General features: G+C 39.4%; 1 protein-coding gene and 2 pseudogenes across 5 annotated transcripts in view; all 3 read left to right on the top strand.

Moving 5' to 3' along the window:
- The window catches only part of ZNF638 (zinc finger protein 638), a 167,129-nt gene that overhangs the window by 53,345 nt on the left and 93,290 nt on the right, over positions 1-20,494 (top strand). Inside the window, exon 1 of one of the 5 annotated variants that reach the window (XM_010333483.3) lies at positions 6,775-6,895. The exons of 3 other annotated variants lie outside the window; for them this stretch is intronic. The gene's annotated coding sequence lies outside the window, so the exon portion shown is untranslated. Of the gene's footprint in view, positions 1-6,774; positions 6,896-20,494 lie in introns of those variants that run through there. One more of the 5 variants, XM_074398580.1, reaches the window with a different exon arrangement.
- LOC101028128 (large ribosomal subunit protein eL6 pseudogene) lies at positions 1,148-2,885 on the top strand (annotated as a pseudogene).
- On the top strand, positions 2,983-6,600 carry LOC104650574 (keratin, type I cytoskeletal 18 pseudogene; annotated as a pseudogene).

Raw genomic sequence — 20,494 nt, 5'->3', positions numbered from 1 at the left:
GAATGGAGAGAATTAATTTCTGTTGTCTAAGCCACCCAACTTGTGGAGATTTGTTATGGCATCCCTAGCACACTGATCTAGCAAGTAAGTGTTTCCAGCTTCCCTCAACCTCATCTCCCATGTCCCATCTTACTCATGCTGTTGCCACCTCTTTGGCCTTTGTGCTTTTTCAAGTACAGCAAGCTGGCATTCATCTCAGAGCTTTTACATTTTACTTCCACTCTTCCTGGAATACTCTTCCTCCTAGATTCTATTCATACACTTTAGTAAGATTTCTGCTCAAACGTTGCCTTCTTAGTGATGCCTTTCTTGACCATCTCATTTCAAATTGCAGTCTTTGTTACGTGTCCTGATCTTGCTTTGTTTTCCTCCATAGCATTTATCACCATCTGACATACTCACCATTAAGACCAAGAATTTTGGTTTTGTATAGAGTATAAAAAGTGTGTATTGCTGTGTAATATTATTACTAGCTAATTTTGCAGATTTTTTCCATTTGTCTATAAAAGTTTATGGAAGTTAATGCTGTCATACTCCCCACCCCCCGGGTGGTACCTTAAAGAGATACAATGCAAACATTCCTTGCTGAGTTTATAGCTTAAAGGCCTGAGGAACACTGGCAACATTTGGCTATGTTGGTTTGCTAATCGACAACTTCTGGGTCTAACTCCAGCCAAAGATGACAGCAGAACAACATAATTTACATAATGTACTTGTTAATTGTCTGTCTCCCTGATCAAGGCTGTACATGTCATGAGAGTGTTGTGTTTTGGTTTTCAACTCACTCCTTGGTGGCTAGAATAGTTCCAGACACAGAGGGGTTTCTCAAGTAATACTTTGTTTTGCATTCTTTTATGTGAGGGTCAGTCAGGTCTGACCACAAGAGGAGTTCCAGGAGAAGCTCAGGAAAGCAAAGTTTACTATACTTACAGGTCCTAGAAGCAGGAGGCATGCTCTGCCATACAGGGACACATGAGGAAACACCCAAGTCTGTCAGGAAGCAGAAGGGGCAGGAACAAGGGGCAGGAGGAGTCCAGGCCAAGGCCTTTGTTGGAGTTTCTCAGGGAAAGGCAAGACAGAGCAAGGTAAACAGCTCAGAACTGGCTAGTTTGAATCATTTCCGCAGGCTCTAAGCTATAGGAGTGGTCTCTAGTTGCCTGGTACCTGATCCTGGGATGATTAAGGCAGAGGAATATTGCCTCCTGGGGTATACTGGCCAGATAGAGCAGGATGGCTCTGATTGGGTAGTATGCATATCGGAGGCAAGCTCCTGGCTGAGCTTTGATTTCTCTAAGATTGGCAATTTCTCCCCAGCCAGAAAGATGTCAAACATCATAATATACAGAAAATAAAAACATGAACAATACATGTTTATTGGCTCAGTTAATGAAATGGCCCTGACCCACAGGTAGACAAATAGATCGTTAAACCAGACTAGAAGGGCCATAAATTCATTTTTATACATGGGAACGAAACAGTTTTTGTTGCTTGCTTTTTAAGGGGAAGATATATTTCAATTATGTGAAAAAGGGTGGTTTACTTAACATCTGGAACCTTCATGATTGCCTTTATTCATTTGGAAGAAAATGAAGCTAGATCTATCTCATATTATAAAAATTATGTTAGATTGATTAAACATCTAAATGTAAAAAATAAAATTGTGAAGTTGTAAACAAAATTGAACAATTGTGAACAACTGTGAAGTTAGACGACTTAGGAGAATTTTGTATAATTTCTGGGTGTATATGCTTTAAGGGAGTGGGATGAGGCTTCCTAGACAAAAAATAAAACTCAGAAGTCATAAATGAAAAGATTGATAGATTGGTTGCGTGAAAATTTAGTTTATAATAGCAATAGATAGAAACAAAATTTCAGTGAAGAGAAACTAATAGCCACATATTTGACAAAGGGCTAATAGTCCCTTAATATATAGTGAGAGCTACCTCTTGGTTAGACAATCACTTCACTAGAAATATGCACAAAGGTCCCATCTTGCAAGATGGCGGGTGAAAAAGTTGAGAAGCCGGATACTAAAGAGAAGAAACCTGAAGCCAAGAAGGCTGATGCTGGTAGCAAAATGAAAAAGGGTAACCTCAAGGCTAAAAAGCCCAAGAAGGGGAAGCCCCATTGCAGCTGCAATCCTGTTCTTGTCAGAGGAATTGGCAGGTGTTCCCGATCTGCCATGTATTCCAGAAAGGCCGTGCACAAGAGGAAGTGCTCAGCGGCTAAATCCAAGGTTGAAAAGAAAAAAAGAAAAAGAAGGAGAAGGTTCTTGCAACTGTTACAAAACCAGTTGGTGGTGACAAAAACGGCGGTACCCGGGTGGTTAAACTTCGCAAAACGCCTAGGTATGATCCTACTGAAGATGTGCCTCGAAAGCTGTTGAGCCACGGCAAAAAACCCTTTAGTCAGCACGTGAGAAAACTGCGAGCCAGCATTACCCCCGGGACCATTCTGATCATCCTCACTGGACGCTACAGGGGCAAGAGGGTGGTTTTCCTGAAGCAGCTGGCTAGTGGCTTATTACTTGTGACTGGACCTCTGGTCCTCAATCGAGTTCCTCTGCTAAGAACACACCAGAAATTTGTCAATGCCACCTCAACCAAAGTTGATATCAGCAATGTAAAAATTCCAAAACATCTTACTGATGCTTACTTCAAGAAGAAGAAGCTGCGAAAGCCAGACACCAGGAAGGTGAGATCTTCGACACAGAAAAAGAGAAATACGAGATTACAGAACAGCGCAAGATTGATCAGAAAGCTGTGGACTCACAAATTTTACCAAAAATCAAAGCTATTCCTCAGCTCCAGGGCTACCTGCGATCTGTGTTTGCCCTAACAAATGGAATTTATCCTCACAAATTGGTATTTTAAATGTCCTAATAATCTAATTAAATAACCAATTACCTTAAAAAAAATATGCACAAAGAATATAAAAAGAAGAAGTTTTTTAAAATGAGGAAATAGACATGGCTCTTGCTTAAGCCTGGACACAGGAGCCTGACTGGGAGTTCACCCTCAGCCCCTCCTTGTGTTGCATATTTATTTAGCGGCAGATAAGCCAGTTAAATGATGGTTTGTTTTGTTTTGTTTTGTTTTGTTTTGTTTTGTTTTGTTTTGTTTTTTAGATGGAGTTTCGCTCTTGTTACCCAGGCTGGAGTGCAATGGCGCGATCTTGGCTCACCGCAACCTCCGCCTCCTGGGTTCAGGCAATTCTCCTGCCTCAGCCTCCTGAGTAGCTGGGATTACAGGCACGCGCCACCATGCCCAGCTAATTTTTTTGTATTTTTAGTAGAGACGGGGTTTCACCATGTTGGCCAGGATGGTTTCAATCTCTTGACGTCGTGATCCACCCGCCTCGGCCTCCCAAAGTGCTGGGATTACAGGCTTGAGCCACCGCGCCTGGCCTAAGCCAGTTAAATGGAGACTTAAAAAAAGAAATACATGAAAAGATGCTCAACAGTGACAAGCATGCAGTCACGCACATACACACCCACCCATCAGAATCATTCATTCTTTCAAGAAATATTTGCTGATTTTCTGCTATGTACCGAGTATCATTCTGTGAATTGAAATAAAGCAGTGAAGAAAAGAGACAAATATCCCTGACCTCAGAGAGCTTATATTTCTCATGGAGGAAGATGGATAAGAAACAAATTATTGGTATGTTGGAAGTGCTACGCAAATAAATAAAGCCACATAAGGGACCCACATGAAGAAAATGAAAGAAATTTTGTAAGTTACTTTGCCTAACTCTAGGGAAATATTTGAAAATCTAGATGACATGGATGCTTTTCAAGCAAAATATAAATTACCAAATTCATTGTGGAGAATTTCTTATCTAACTAAATATCATAAAGTATCAAGAGAAAGTTGGAGAAGAACAACTCGCAGACAAAGCACCAAATGATATTTCAAAGGTGAATTTTTTCAAACTTTAAAAAACAGATAAGTCCAATGATATTTAAAGTAATTTAGGTTTAGAGAAAGAAGTGAGTTTGTAAGGAAATGGTTATTTTTTTACATATTTAGTGGAAGGGACACTTTTTAGAAACTTTTTGGGAAGTATTTCTACCACACTTATTAAAATTAAATGTATATACACACATGTACATTTAATCCAGCAGTCCCACTATGATGATTCTAGCCTTTAGAAATTAAAGTATCATTTGGTAAGTTTGTATCAGTAGTAGCAATATCAGTAGTAGCAATATCAGTAGTAGCAAAAAGACTGGAGACAACTTGCTGAAGCAGGTATACTGTAAATATTATACAATTATTTAAAAAAGGATTATATGGTTTACTTGAAGAAATGTCAGTAATCAGAAAAGCAAATAGCTAATGTGTGAAAAAAAATTTCCTGTTACATGCAAATACTGTGTTTGCATGTGTTTGTATGAATATAAAGAAATATATAGAAGGAAACTTAACAAATGTTCGCATGGGTTATTTGGGGTTTGGAGGGAGCTTGTTGGCTTTTTTCTTTGTTGTTTTGGTTTGTTGTTCCTAGCAAGATTTTTAGTTTGAAATGAAAATCTGACAAGATATCTATTTAAGTCGTCGGCAAAGCCTGAGTCCTGTCCTCTTGCTCTCCTCCCTAGAAAGCATGAGCTTCACCACTCGCTTCACCTTCTCCACCAACTATCTGTCCCTGGGCTCTGTCCAGGTGCCCAGCTATGGCACCCGGCCAGTCAGCAGCGCGGCTAGCATCTGTGCAGGCGCTGGGGGCTCTGGTTCCTGGATCTCTGTGTCCTGTTCCAGCAGCTTCTGGGGTGGCATGGAGTCCGGGGGCCTGGCGGCAGGGATGGCCAGGAGTCTGGCAAGAATGGGAGGCATCCAGAATGAGAAGGATGCCATGCAAAGCCTGAACGACCAATGGCCTCCTACCTGGACAGAGTGAGGGGCCTGGAGACCGAGAACTGGCAGCTGGAGAGCAAAATCCAGGAGCACCTGGAGAAGGAGGACCAGGTCAGAGACTGGAGCCATTACTTAAAGACCATCGAGGACCTGAAGGCTCAGATCTTCGCAAATACTGTGGACAATGAATGCATTGTTCTGCAGGTCGACAATGCCTGCCTTGCTTATGATGACTTCATAGTCAAGTATGAGACAGAGCTGGCCATGCGCCAGTCTGTGGATAGCGACATCCATGGACTCCACAAGATCTGATGACACCAGTGTCACTCGGCTGCAGCTGGAAACAGAAATCAAGGCCCTCAAGGAGAAGCTGCTCTTCACGAAGAAGAACCACGAAGAGGAAGTAAAAGGCCTGCAAGCCCAGATTGCCAGCTCTGGATTGACCATGGAGGTAGATGCCTCCAAATCTCAGGACCTCACCAAGATCATGGCAGACATCCGGGCCCAATGTGACGAGCTGGCCTGGAAGAACTGAGAGGAGCTGGACAAGTACTGGTCTCAGCAGACTGAGGAGAGCATATCAGTGGTCACCATGCGGTCTGCTGAGGTTGGAACTGCTGAGATGACACTCATGGAGCTGAGATGTACAGTCCAGTCCTTGGAGATCTACCTGGACTCTGAGAAATCTGAAGGCCAGCTTGGAGAAGAGCCTGAGGGAGGTGGAGGCCTGCTATGCCCTCCAGATGGAGCAGCTCAACAGGATCCGGCTGCACCTGAAGTCAGAGCCATCACAGACCTGGTCAGAGGGACAGTGCCAGGCCCAGGAGTACAAGGCCTTGCTGAATATCAAGGTCATGCTGGTGGCTGAGATCGCCACCTACCGCTGCCTGCTGGAAGATGGCAAGGACTTCAATCTTGGTGATGACCTGGACAGCAGCAACTCCATGCAAACCATCCAAAAGATCACCACCTGTTGGTGACAAAGTGGTGATTGAGACCAACGACACCAAAGTTCTGAGACATTAAGCCAGCAGAAGCAGGGGACCCTTTGGGGAGAAGGAGGCCAATAAAAAGTTCAGAGGTTAAAAAAAAGAAGAAATATTTTTAAAACTACTTTTCTTTGTCTTTCAGATGCTCGCTTTAATGTGAATAAAGAAATGCATCTGCTTGAGTGCTAGGTAAAATGGATGTGTGAGACTCAGGGTGGGTGGTGTGATTTGTGTGGTATGCATATGGCAGGGCTCGTGAGTTTTACCAGATTTTGTCCAATGACTGGGTTTTCATACTGGTGTAGTAGAGTCACCTTGAGAAGATAAAAAAATTGCATAACGAAGTTCTTTTTAGCTTCTGTCATCCCAAGGTTTTTCATGGGTAAAATGAGGATTACAAGTATCTACCACAGAGATAGGGCTTTTTATTGTTAAATGACAAAAGGATTTTCAGTGTTAAAGTTTTAGCTGAATAAGCTTTAGTTGAATTCTAATTTACAGACGTTTTGAGTAGCTATGATATACATCACATTATTGTCATAGAGTTTAAAAGGTGCAAGGTGACAGGATAAAAGCAGGCAAACTCTTGACCATACAAAGCAATATATTAAGTGCTAGGCGTGAGTATAACCCGTTATAATGTTATTATTGAAGGCACAAATGATCAGGGAAGACTTTATGAAGGAAGTGAGACGCTATATAGGTCTTAAAAGGATGAGCGGTTTGAGTAGGACAGGCACAGAACCAACAAAGGGGTGGGGACGGCGCTGGAGGTTTTTTTTTTTTTTTTTTTTTTTTTTTGCCGCAGGCTTCTTGGCTGCCACTAGCGGGAGCGCCCCCTTCCGGGAGCCAGCCCTTTTCGGGCTGCGGGAGAGCGCGGCGCCCGCGGCACGCAGGCGCCAGGAGTAGACGGGAGCTCGCTGAAGCTGGAGATGTGCGCATGCGTGCAGCTCTTTGGAGGCGGTAGCTTCTTCGGCGTCGAGACTGGAGGCTGAGTGCTAAACTGTGTGGGGCGCAAATGGGATCCGGCTGTTAGTCGGGTAGGCATAGGTAGGACCGCCGCCTTGTTGGGAGTAGGGGGTTGGAAGGCAGGGGCCCGTATCGTGCGGGTCCTGAGCCTTTCTTGTGCGATCCGGGCCGACTATTGTATCTGTGTCGCAGCGGCTGCGCACAAAATGGCGGCGGGCAGACGGCGGGGGCGGGAGGAGGTTGGGGGACCCCCTGGGATGGGAAGGGAAGCTGTCCTGCCCTGCTCCGTCGTTTGTTCACCTCACTGCTCTGGAGGGCCCGGCCTGACACCCGTGTAGGACCCTTCCCCGAGGAGAGCTGCCTAACGCCGTTGCACTGGCGGAGGAACGTGAAGAGCCCTTTGGCGAGGCCAAGGCGGCCCCTTCCTCAGCCGCGTGGGGCCTGCCTGCCAAGGCTGCGCTGGGCCTGACAGCCGAGGAAACCGTGGTGAGGGAGCGCCGAGCAGGGAGAAAGCGTTACCGTCGGGCCCGAAGAGGCGGTGGAGTTTTAGCCGAGCCCTTTGGCCAGCGACATTGTGCAAGAAGCTTGGAGAGAAGAACGTGTTTGTGTTTGGGGTTGGGGAAGGGGAGTCGGGTTGAAGGAGGGAATGTTAGGATCCAAGCGGCTTTTGCCGGCCGGTGTTCTGTGCTGCGTAGTGCAGGTATGAAAGCAAGGAAAATGTCACCTCTGTGTGGGAAACTGAGGCCTCATAAATGGTTGTGATACTGAACAGTATTTCCAAATTTCTCAGAGGAATTGTGAAAACAGAACGTTAGTGCATTGTTTTTGTGTGATTCCTAGCTTGGGCCCCCTCCTTTTAAAGGGAGGGGGAGCTATATCAGACTGGAATCCTTGAGAACGTTTGAAATAGATCTTTTGTTGTTCGAGATAATTGCAAATGAGGGATACTTCGGTATTACAAAATCATTAATTAAGCTAGACTGTGAAGGCTACCTCAAGTTAATGTTTCTTAATCTTAAAACTTGCCCTTAGGCGAAGTTTGGGGACAGGATAGGGAATAGTAGTAGTCTAAAGGAGTTCCGATGAAAAACTTGTCACCAGGATCCAGCGACTTACGTTAATTCAAGTACTTTTCTCTAACAAGCTTTGGAATTGTGCACAAAAATTTTCTAAGTTTTCTCCTCATTTGTTGTAAAGGATTATTTTTTCAGGGATACTCTGCCGGTTGAGATTTACAGTTGATAACCTGGAAAAAGGGATTGATTAAAAAAAAAAAAAAGGTGAATTTAAGGAAGGTTTGGCAGAAGAACATGTAAATGACATTACTTTAAACAGCTTTAAATTTTGTTAATGATTAGACATTGTAGACTTAGTGGACTTACGTTGCTATCTTTTTAAAAAGTTTATTTGACGTGTTTTATATTTATTTTGTGCCCCATATGCTGTCATATGTACTTCTAAATAGTTCTGTGGCATCCCAACGTAATGCTGGGCCATTCTTTCCTTGGGAATTCATTTTTCTTGGATCCAAGAAAGGATAAAGATAAAACGATGGAAGAAATCACAAAAATCTTTACTAGTTTTTATTAATTAGCTTTCATAATGTGTTTATGTCACATATTTGTTGTATATTGGGTATATTTGTTTTGTAATTTTTTTTGCATTTTGTTTTGGAGGGTGTGTATGGCAGGTACTCTAGTTTAAAAAGGTTCTCAATCAGTCATCACTTTTTAACGACTATTTAGAGTTTATCTTGGGTGCTCTTAAGTAGATGATCTGTGGAAATTTTGTTTTCATGTAGTGGAAGAAAATGAGACAAATAGTTTAGTGCAAAGAGAATAGGCTTTGGAATCAGAAGATCTGGATTCAAATCTCTTTTCCTCAGTATGTGTGAGACTTTGGTAAGTTATTTTAGTCTTCCTGAACTTTTGTGTCTGTATCTGTGTAATGGTGACATTACTACTTCCTGCTTGGGATTTTGTGACCTTAAAATTAAGTGAGGCAGTGTATGGAAAGCTCCTATTCCTGAGCACATACTAGGTGCTTAATAAATGTTAGCTATTACTTTTATTTCAAAATTTAAGTGCTTAGGCAGCATCCTTCGATAGAAAATCATAATCTGTGGGTATTCTCTTTTAATTGAACGGCTTAAAAGGATTTAGATTAATAGAATTTTGGAGTCGAAAGCCCATGTAATCTAACTTTTATTAAAATATTTTGTGCCTCTATGAACTTTTTACATGCCTCTTTTTTAGTACTTAACAACACATAGTAACCGTTTATGTCTTTTTGTCTTTCCCAGTGGTATGTATTCGATGCTCAGATGTTGAGTGAATGAACTCAGCTGGTAGTCACCAGAGCCTAGACTCCAAATCATGCTGTTTCCACTGTGCCTTAATGTATACCGATTAAGGTTTGGACTAAATTTGTCCAAATCCTTAATAAAATGCCTTACTCACTTAGAAACAGTACTTCTAGTATTGGTACCCAGTAACACAGTTTGGGCTGTTAAGCAAAGAAATAGGTGCTAATGAATGTTGCATTTTAGTGGTTTTAGAGACTCTCCAAATTGAAAGTAATTATGTTTATGGCTAAAGCTAATAAGCCCTTATGTGTAGTCAGCTTATGTATTCTTCATTGCTTCCACTTTATTTGGTCTGACACTTGTGGTGGCAAATTAAAATGGAAGGAAAATAAGTATATAGAAGAGAATAGTGGAAAGGAAAAAGTGAGGAAAAGGTGAGATGTAGAAATAAACACGACTTTAATAATGCTGGTGAGGTCAAGAATTACAAGGATTTTGGATTGAAAAGAAAGTCCAGGAAACAGGAGAAATAGCTTTAATGTACATATATTTTCTTGTTTTGTTTTGTTTTTAAGACAGGATCTCTGTCTCAAAGGCTAGAATACAGTGGTGTCACCATGGCTCACTGTGGCCTCTACCTCCTGGACACAAGCAATGTTCCTGCCTCAGCCTCCTGAGTAGCTGGGACAACAGACACACATCACCATGCTCAGCTAATCTTTTTAAAAAATTTTTATAGAGACAGGGTCTTTCTGTGTTGCCCAGTCTGGTCTCAAACTCCTTGGCTCAAACCATCCTCCCACCTCAGCCACCTAAATTGCTGAGATTACAGGTGTGAGCCACTGCATTCACTCTATTTTCTTTTCTTTCTTTCTTTTTTTTTTTTTTTGAGATGGGGTTTCGCTCTTGTTACCCAGGCTAGAGTGCAATGGCACCATCTCGGCTCACTGCAACCTCCGCCTCCTGGGTTCAGGCCTTTCTCCTGCCTCAGCCTCCTGAGTGGCTGGGATTACAGGCATGTGCCACCATGCCCAGCTAATTTTTTGTATTTTTAGTAGAGACGGGGTTTCACCATGTTGACCAGGATGGTCTTGATCTGTTGACCTCGTGATCCACCCGCCTAGGCCTCCCAAAGTGCTGGGATTACAGGCTTGAGCCACCGTGCCCGGCCACTCTATTTTCTTAATGGCTACCACTGAACATATATTTTGGATTACTTTTCAGTTCTTTTGAACCAGAATATATTTATTGTTCCAGTCTGTATCAAGTAAAAAAGTTCCTGTCTTATTTCCACAGTCTTTGTTTATTAAACTTTCAGCTAATTTCCCTGTTTACTTGTTGAAGAAAAACTTTCCTTTTTATACATCATTTAGGTCATCCACATCTGAATTCATGAATTTTGATGTGACTTTAAAAATGTACTTGATAAACAAATTGCTAGATCTCAATATAGGAAATACTGAAAGAAAGGTGGACGTAAGCAATTAACTCCTATTTCTAATGTAATTTTCAAAAATTATTCAAGTCTTACTAAAAGGAAGAAACACCTATTTGCTTCTTAAGTAAAGCATTTTGTTTACTGTTTAACATTTTTGAACACCTGTTGCATGTCAGGATTTACAATTTTAATTAGTCTCCACAGTAACATTCTGAATGGTACTCGTTTCATTTTCACAGGGTGAAACAGGCTTGGATTAACCAGCTTTCTCAGGGTGACATTGTTAGCAAGCAGCAGGACCAGAGTTAAAACACTGAATGTAGGGGCTGAGTTCTTAAACAGTATGCTGCACTGCACAGTATGCTGCACTACCTCTCTAAAGCTGAATTAATAGTGTTAAATTTTACTTGTGGGAGTTAACAAATTTTTTGTGAAGTCATTCACTGGCACCCCTTCTAGCAGGGTGGGTATCTTCAGATCAGTGGAAATTTTCCCCAAAGATTAGATTATTATGGATTGCATAATAGGCTGACTAACAGTAGTTAGGGAGTGAACATGGTGTAGAAAAGAAGTGTTTTAGAAAACACATCTAAAAATGTGTTTAAGGTTTAATTTCTTTATTATATTACACGTTTTCTGCCTCTTGCCATACTTATAGTTTTTTTTGACTTCGTATGCAGTTAAGAAGATAGCACAGTCCAGCATTGGACATGAAATATTGGATTATTAACAATTTTTGAATGAATTTAAGTTCTAGGTGATGGGAATTTTCTGTCTCCTGAATATATGCTTTTTTCCTGAAAAGTTTAACATTAAATTGCATATATTGTGTTCCGTTATCCCTAAATTCTTTAGTGTGTATTTCCTAAAAGTATTTTCTTTCATAGTTATCATAATTACCAACTTCAGTAAATTTCACATTTATAAAATCCTTTTTTATTTTTTTGAGACAGTGTCTGGCTCTGTCACCCAGGTTGGAGTGCAGTGAGTGATCTCGGCTCACTGCAGTCTGCCTCCTGGGCTCAAGAGATCCTCCCAAGTAGCTGGAACTACACGCTGAGGTGGGTGCCACCATGCCTGGCTAATTTTTATATTTTTTGTAGAGATGGGGTTTGCTATGTTGCTCAGGCTGGTCTCGAACTCCTGAGCTCAAGCAACACGCCCATCTCAGCCTCTGAGGGCACTAAAATTAGAGGCGTGAGCCACTGCATGCAGCCTATAAAATTATTCAAATATAATCTGTTCGTATTCTGGGTTTTGTCAATTGACCCAATAGTGTTTTTTATAGCAGTTTTTTCTCTCTCCTGTACAGCACTAAGCTGAGATCAGATATTGCATTTAGTTGTTATGTCTTTTTGATCTTCTTTAATCTGGGACATTTCCACAGTCTGCCTTTATCTTTTGTGAAGTAGACATTTTTGAAGACTACAATCTGCTTTGCTTTTCTCTTTAATGGACAATTTCTCATTTTGGATTTATCTCATGTTTTGTCTTGATTCAATTTAGATTATATGTCCCAGGACAGAAAAATCAGATGTCTGTGTCCCCAGGATATCAGATCTGGAGATTTACCATTTCCATTTGCCTTTCATGCATGATCCTATGTTTGAGCATATGTTTTGGTTAAAGTGCTTGTTTCCCCCCACTCCCCCTTGAATTAATCTATGAAGAGACATTTTAAGACCATGCAAATACCCTACTCATCAGAATTTACCTCTGTAACACCCACTCATGATTCTTACCTGAACAGTTCTTTACTGTGATGGTTACAAAATGATTTTCCACTCCAGTTTATTCTACATTTGCTAGTAGGTACTCAGCACTCTGTAAGAGTCTTCCTTTCTGCCCCATCGATTAATTTATTGGTATGTGTTTATGGACTCCTGTTTTTCCAATATTTGATAGAATCTATTACTGTTCAGTTCTTTCTTGCTTTGTCCCATTTCCTGTTTGTATTTCTTGTCTTCCACCGTGAGAGCCCTAAGTTCCTAGCACCATCAAAACATTTACTTACTTGCTCAAACCTATGATATATCTAAAGTAGTTTAAAATTGCCTTATCCATACCACTACAAAAAAATAAAATTACTAAAAAGAGTGAAAATTTGTTATTCTCTTTCCCCTAGCTCCATCAAAACTGAGGTACAGTAATTATTTATTTTATTATTTTCCCATTGGTGTTGTAACACTCAGGGTGGCGCCCCCTGTGGGGTACATAAATTGAATAGGGGTTTGTAAGTTCTTATATTAGTTTTCTTTTTCCCCTTCAATGTATTGTGGTGTGCATTTGAAATATGGTTGGATTAGTTTGCTTTCAGTGTTCGATATTTTTCTCCTTCACATACTTACCGATTTTTAAAATATATGTAGGTTGTTAACATGTTTCTGAAGCTTAAAACGTACATAGGAAGACACTCCGTGAAATAACATTACCATATATATCCCTTCAATCCGTTCTATGCATTATCCCTTATAGATCACCAGCTTCATCATTTTCTGCATTATTCTTCCCATTTTTTTTATTGTAGCCATAAACAGGTATATGTATGTTTTCCTGTTTTCCTTTTTTCTTTAACACAAAAGGTGGTATACTGTATACTCATTTGTACTTTGTAAAGACTTTAAAGCTTATGGCATTTTAATGCATTTAGTCCGTTTAGGTATATTTAATTGAAGATTTTAGGACCCACTTTAGGTTAATGGAAACGTTTTTTGGCCCATGTTACTCCATGAGGAAAAGCAAATAACCAAATGGCAGAGAGGGCAAGGATGCAACTAGGTTTCAGAAACAATTGAGACTGGATGTTGATTACCTTCATTATTGTATTTACTTCTTGGTCTTACCTACCTCTGTTACAGTGGCTTTTTTTGTTGTTTTAGAGTGTGGTTTCTCGGTAAAGCAGTAAATAGGGCTGTTAACTGTATTTGAATTTTAGAAAATCTACCACTTTCCTCATTTCTAGTTTAACAAAAAATCCTAGGGAAGATTTCTTTCTTCCAACTTGGATAAGGTGATTTCTCTTAGACTAACCTGTTAGACTTATTAAGGGCGTTAAGAGCAAGGCTACCAGTGTGCATCTCCAGGGGAACGTCATTTACAGTGAATACAGTATTGTGCTCTAGAGGCCTATTTATGTATGCAGTGCACATGCTCCCAAGAAACAAAAAGGTGTATCTTACAGTTGCCCATTTATCAAAAAATTGTTTTCCTGAAACGGATAACAATTTAAATCATTGCTATATGGGGTTACTCCCTGGTTCACATGGAGATCTCTTCTTAGCATTGTGCGTTAGCAGTTTTCCATTTTTTTTTCAAATCTGAAATTTTTTTTTTTCAAATCTGAAATTACGGTGTTTATCAGTCCTTGCAGGTAGTAGTGAAATTTGTGTTGCCCTTCATGATGCCAAATAACGTTTCTAATTTTCTGCTTATTTTTGCTTTCTATTTCATTGACTTGTTTCCTTGAAGGCACCACGTTTTGCATTTGAACATTAAACATGATGCTCTGTATCAACCCTTGTGGCACCTTCAGAATTGCTACTTGCATACCTTTTGTGAAACAAGAGAGGACAAAAACTAATAGTAAAGAAGTTGGCTGAGTGGCTCTGTCTGTGTGGTAGGAGAGGTTAGCAGACTTGAGTACCAGAAAAGCGCAGAATGACATGTTAGTTTTTATGGCTGAATAAACAAATCAGCCTCTTGTATTAACTGGCCATTGTAATGACTGCATTAAGAACCAAAGTAAATTTATGTATTCTGAGACAAATAGTGCTCTAACAAAGCAGTGCCAAATGAGGTATATGGGTGTATATCTAGAAAAATAATGTTAGTGGTAGTTTTCCCTTTGTGGGAAGGATTATAGAATACTTTTTATTCTTTCCTGCATGTCATAGGGTGTTTTTTATTCTTTCCTGCATGTGATAGGGTGGTTTTTCTTTTTTGGGGGCAGGTTATGAATCTGTATTGCTTTTTTGTGATTAGGAATAAAGTATAAAGTAAATTTACACGTAGATTATCAGGTATACGGAAAGAACACCAAAGAAAGATGTTATAATCTCGTTAACTTCCTAGCTATGTTTTACTTCATGTGTAAACTGGAATTCCTTTGCGATTAAGGTCACTGTGAAGCTGAGACAAGATAATATATAAAGCGCTTTGTAAACTATGAAGTGCTGTAAGTGCAAGTATGGGGTTTGATATAAATCTTTTCCTTATAAGTCTAATAGAGCCATTCTCTGATTTTTGATGATGGTTTTGGATAAAGTCTACCCATATCTGTAAAGCAAATTAAGGGCTCCCTTCCTTCTGAAAGACTGCATCAAAATAGGCAGTTCTTGATTGTCCATGGTATTAGACATCTCAGAAATACCTCACAGGATCTAATAGTGAATATATTTTCAATTCATCATGCTGTTTTGTCATGGCTTTCTCAAGAACTCAGTTTCTACTATGTGTTTCTGAAAGAATTTTTGTGGTTGACATTATATTGAATATTTGTTTTACAGTGGCATGTTTTAATTCTTAAAAGGACACAAATGAGTTACTAAGTTACTTGTTACAACAGTTCAAAGGTTCATAATGTTTTGTGACTTAAATATTCAGTTTTTGAAAAATACTGAATTTAGAAAAATAAAATGTCAACTGAAAATAGCAAATAGCATAGTTCTAATTTTGTACAATGTTTGATACACTCTATCCCCCCAATCATGTGTGCATGCACGTACACAAAAGTAGATGAAACGGTACCAGAGTATTAATTTACTCTGGGTGATGGTTTTATTGGTAAGGATTTTGCTTGCAAGTCCTTACTATTTTCTGTAACAAGCACATGTTACTTATATAGGTAAAACATTTATTTAAAACGGTTAATGCTATTTAGTTGCAGTTTTTTCCCCAACGAGTTGATTCTTAAGAGCTCTGATCTCAACTCTCGTTTTTCCAGGTTATTTCATAAGATGGCTATCCATAAATCTTTTGATGAACAAACATCTTTATGACCAGAGTTCCTGGATCATAAGTTAAAGGAAAACGCTTTATAATGGCTGTCTTAATTTCTTTGGTGGTTTTCCAGGTGTTAATGCCAAATTTGCCTTTGTCTGTTTGGTTCGTGTGTTCTTATCACATTGTTTTCAGGTTACATCATTATCCTCAAAAGGCAGAGTGTTTATTTTCTTTGGTGTGATACAACCTAATTCTTAGTTAGAGGTTTCTTACCAAGATCACTTTGCTTGTTTTGCTTAATTTTACAAATTAATTTTTTCTACCAAAAGGTAGGATGAAACAAAGACAGCAATATATGAAACTGTTTAGTAATAGTTAAAAAGTTAAGTGGGAAGGAAGGGTATAGGGTATGTAATTAAAATGATTTTAGACATAAATCTAAACTTATTATTTATACATTGCTTGTTAATCAGCTTGTTAGCTGATTTGGCTTTTGCTAGACCTTGGTGTGTTAATGTTAGATTGAGAACAATGATGTCATTTTCAATAACTCATGTTCATGGTTTTTTTACTTTTCCCAACTTTCGTTAAAAAATGTCCCACGGACCGGGTATGGTGGCTTACGTTTGAAATCCCAGCACTTTGGGTGGCTGAGGCAGGTGGATCACATGCGGTCAGTAGTTCAAGAACAGCCTGGCCAACGTGGTGAAACCTCATCTCTATTGAAAATACAAAAAGCCAGGCATGGTGGCGGATGCCTGTAATCCCAGCTATTCAGGAAGCTGAGGCAGGAGAATCATTTGAACCTGGGAGGTGGAGATTGCAGGGAGCTGAGATTGTGCCACTGCCCTCCAGCCTGGTTGACAGTGGGACTCCATCTGGGGGAGGGGGGGAAGTCATACCTAATATTTAGGACTTAAACTTTTTGTTTTGGAAATCTTCAGAAATGTAAAAAAGCACAGATAAATTCTTAGGGACTCATCACTTAGCTTCTATAACCAGTATTTTTATGTGTCTTGTGTCATCAAACTCCCCACCTACCTCCACCACCACCCTCTGCCCTGCTACACACATTCACTCTTTCCCCCTACCCCTGCTGAGATTATTTTAAATCTCAGACACATTATTTTATTCATTAAGCGCTCGAGCCTATAACTTTTGCCTCTTTTTGCCAGTGCATCTGTGAACCTACATAGATAACTGTAGATTTAAAGTTTATAATAGCCAAGGAAAAGGTATTAGCATAATGATGGTGGTGAGAGGAAAAAGAAAGTGCATATGACAAGTATTACATTGAATTTTATAGTTAGAAATGGAGAATTTTTTTTTATCTTGGTAATTTTACAAGGGAATTGTTATAGAGAGGAGATGATTGAAAAAGCCACTAAAAACAGGAGTTAACAGATGGCATAAGGGATATTGGTTCCTAACACATTTTTTTCCTGTCTTCATGGCTGACTTTTATCAAATAGTCCTGAGGGTGCAGAAGATTCTAATGTTTAGCTGAAGCTATTTTTTTGTCTGGAATGTTAATGCCTTTTTCAGATAGGCAATTTATAAATTATAATTTACTTTTTATCGTTCCAATACAACTGTCTCAGAGTATTTTATCTATAAACTTTAGGATACTCTAAATTTTTGAAAATTTGATAAACACGTTTAGTAAGACATTGTTAATTGAAATCTCATTTCTACTAGTTCCCTCAAAACTGTAGAAGATGCCATCCTACAAAACTCAATTCAAACATTTCTTTCCTCCAGAAATCCTTTTCTGATACTTCAGCATTGTTATAATACCACCAAACCTTATTGCAGTTTGTATTTTCTGTTAGATTGTTAGCACTTTGGCTATAGGAACAGAACCGTATTATATTTGGCTTTGAAACTAGGAAGTAGCCTAGCGACTGTCATGTTAGGCTGTCAGAAGATGCATGATTCTGAACTTAGTCCTTTCCACTAAAATCAAAAGGGGGAAAAAGAAGGGTCTGTTATGCTATATCTCCTCAATCCACCCCCCAGTGGCATGCAGGATTTAGATGGACACCTTTAAGAAGGAATTTTGTGACCTACTGTCATTCCCTAGTAAATGTACCTGCCTGCCAAAAAGTAAAACAGAAACAACAAAAATCATTGTTTAGCAAAGCCGAGATGTATAGAAGTGATAATCCAGGAGAAAGCATTAGGTATATAGCAGTGTAGGAGAGCCAGTAGCTAAAAATGGAATGGAATAGAAGAGAGATTCGATTGTCTCATAACCATGTAAATTGAGACCTTAAATATGTGGATTCTGACACCCCTAAATAGAGTTTCTTAACCTTTTTGACAAGTGAATGACAGACTTTATAGTCTGAATTTGAATTTACTGCTTTCTGCTCCTCTCGCCACCAAAAAACTCCAGATATTTTCCTGTTGTATCACACTATCTCCTGTTAAAATGAAAAGCTTGTCCTCCATTTTTAGTATTCAGATTCTGAAGTTTCTCTCCAACTCAGAAGACTTTTCATATCTTTTCTGTATGTTTTCTGATTCTGGTCATTAAAAGCCTTTACCTAATAGGGTCGCCTTTTCTGAGGGAGATCCGTCCTAGGACCTCTCAATGGATACTAAAAATCTGGATGTACTTACTGTAGTTTATTTGACCAGTTTCTAGTCTCTCTACAAGTTTTTTTTTTTTTTTTTTTTTTTTTTTTTTTTTTTTTTAAATTGCAGAGTCATGGAAAAGGAAGATTTCAAGAAATTTCTAACTATATTATTTTGGTTACCCTAATTCTTTTTTTTTTTTTTGAGATGGAGTCTGCTCTGTCACCCAGGCTGGATTACAATGGCATGATCTCAACTTGCTGCAGCCTCTGCCTCCCAGATTCAAGCAATTCTTGTGCCTCAGCCTCCTGAGTAGCTGGGACTACAGGAATGTGCCATCACACTTGGCTAATTTTTGTGTTTTTAATAGAGACTGGCTTTCACCATGTTGGCCAGGCTGGTCTCGAACTCCTGACCTCAAGTGATCTGCCCACCTTGGCCTCCCAAAATGTTTAGATTACAGGTGTGAGCCACTGTGCCTGGCCTGATTACCCTAATTCTTAAGAGATACTAGCTTCATCTTAAAAAGTATGTTAGCTGTATGAAGGGAGAGGTCTGTTCTGGCTTTAATATCTTTGGTCCTTCCCTACCTAGAACAATGATGTCAGTGATTATTTTGTATGAATAAAGGCTGAATTTGAACTTACTCTCTAGATTTATTGCTAAGAAAACTTTCTCTACATTTCTTGGGAGTACTTAGCATTTAAAAAGATATCCTGAATGACCTGATATTTAATTTTGGAATTTCATTCCCTTGAATTGATTGAGAAGGATATAAAAGTTAAGTGACAAAGTAAAGAAAGGTGCTGTTGGTGGGGTACTTAAGTTACATAATTCTGAAGCCTTAAGTTTTCCAATGTAATTGCAAAAGAAAACTTTATAATATCTTGTAAATAGAAAGCTTGAAGTATAAATAAACATCATTTTAGTCAAAGCATTTTATTTGGAATGGATATGAGTGATAGAAGACAAATTTTGCTAAATGATTAAAAATGTACTTCTTTAGGAGAAAAAAAGTACTTAACATTTTTAATTAAAAGTGAAAATTGTATAAACGAAATAAGAGTATACAGTAGTCTCCCCTTATCCACGATTTTACTTTCTGCAGTTAGTTACCTGTAGTCAGCCACCATCCAAAAATAGGTGAGTATAGTATGAGAATGACATTTTGAGAACAACCACGTTCATATAACTTGTATTACGCTATATGATAATTCTATTTTTTATTGTTAATCTCTTACTGTAACCTATTTTAAACTAAACGTTATCATAGGTATGTATGTATAGGAAAAAACACAGTATATAGAGAATTTAGTACTATCCATGGTTTCAGGTATCCATTGGGGATCTTGGAATGCATCTACCTAGAGAAGGGGTGACTATTGTACTCCTTAAATTTCATTCACAAAGAGAAGGCAACATATTGCTTACTTTTTTTTAACCATTGAAGATATGCTATTGGGCCATATAGGTCATAGGCAGATTTTTTACTTACATAAAATTTTTGAGACAGGGTCTTGCTTTGCTACCCAGGCTAGAGTACAGTGGTGAAAACAGCTCTCTGCAGCCTTCACCTCCTGGGCTCAAGCAGTCCTCCCACCTCAGCCTCCTGGGTAGCTGGTTGGGAAAAATCATGCTTGGTTTTTTCATTTTTGTAAAGATGAGTTCTCACCATGTTGCCCACACTGGCCTTGAATTCCTGGGCTCAAAGCAGTCCCCCTGCCTTGGCCTCCCAAAATGTTGGGATTACAGATGTGAGCCACCTGTATTTTTAAAAAGTGTCTTTATTCTTACCAGTGCCCAACATTGTGTGTCATGCTTCCAATATAAAATGCATTTGATTTTAGTGGGAACTCTAATAAAGCTGTGACGGCTGAACAAATATATAATAAAGTAATTAATCATAATTCTTCGTTGTTTTTGAGACAGAGTCTTGGTCTGTCACCCAGGCTGGAGTGCAGTGGTGCAGTCATGACTTACTGCAGCTTCAACCTCCCAGGCTTAGGTGATCCTCCCGCTTCTGCCTCCTGAGTAGCTGGAACCACAGGCACGCACCACCACACTTTACTATTTTTTGATATTTTTTTTATAGAGGTGAAGTCACTCTTAGGTTGCCTAGGCTGGTCTCGCACTCCTGGGTTCAAGCCATCTGCCTCCTTCAGCCTCCCAGAGTATTACAGGCATGAGCCACTGCACCTGAACCACAATTCCTCTTTTAATGATGTTTTGACAAAGTATTTTGTCAGAAACTTCTCTACTGGGATTAGAAATGATAATGGTAGGAAAAGAAGGTGATGATTTTATGTAAACTGGATTATTGTGTGAAAATGTTACTAAATACAAACTAAAATGATATACTACACATAAAAGTATGAAATATGTATGGTGTCATGGGATAAGTTAGAAGTATTGGCTG

The sequence above is a fragment of the Saimiri boliviensis genome, chromosome 1 (genome assembly GCF_048565385.1).
Source record: "Saimiri boliviensis isolate mSaiBol1 chromosome 1, mSaiBol1.pri, whole genome shotgun sequence".
NCBI classification, from domain to species: Eukaryota; Metazoa; Chordata; class Mammalia; order Primates; family Cebidae; genus Saimiri; species Saimiri boliviensis.
This window is presented reverse-complemented; position numbering and strand designations above follow the sequence as displayed.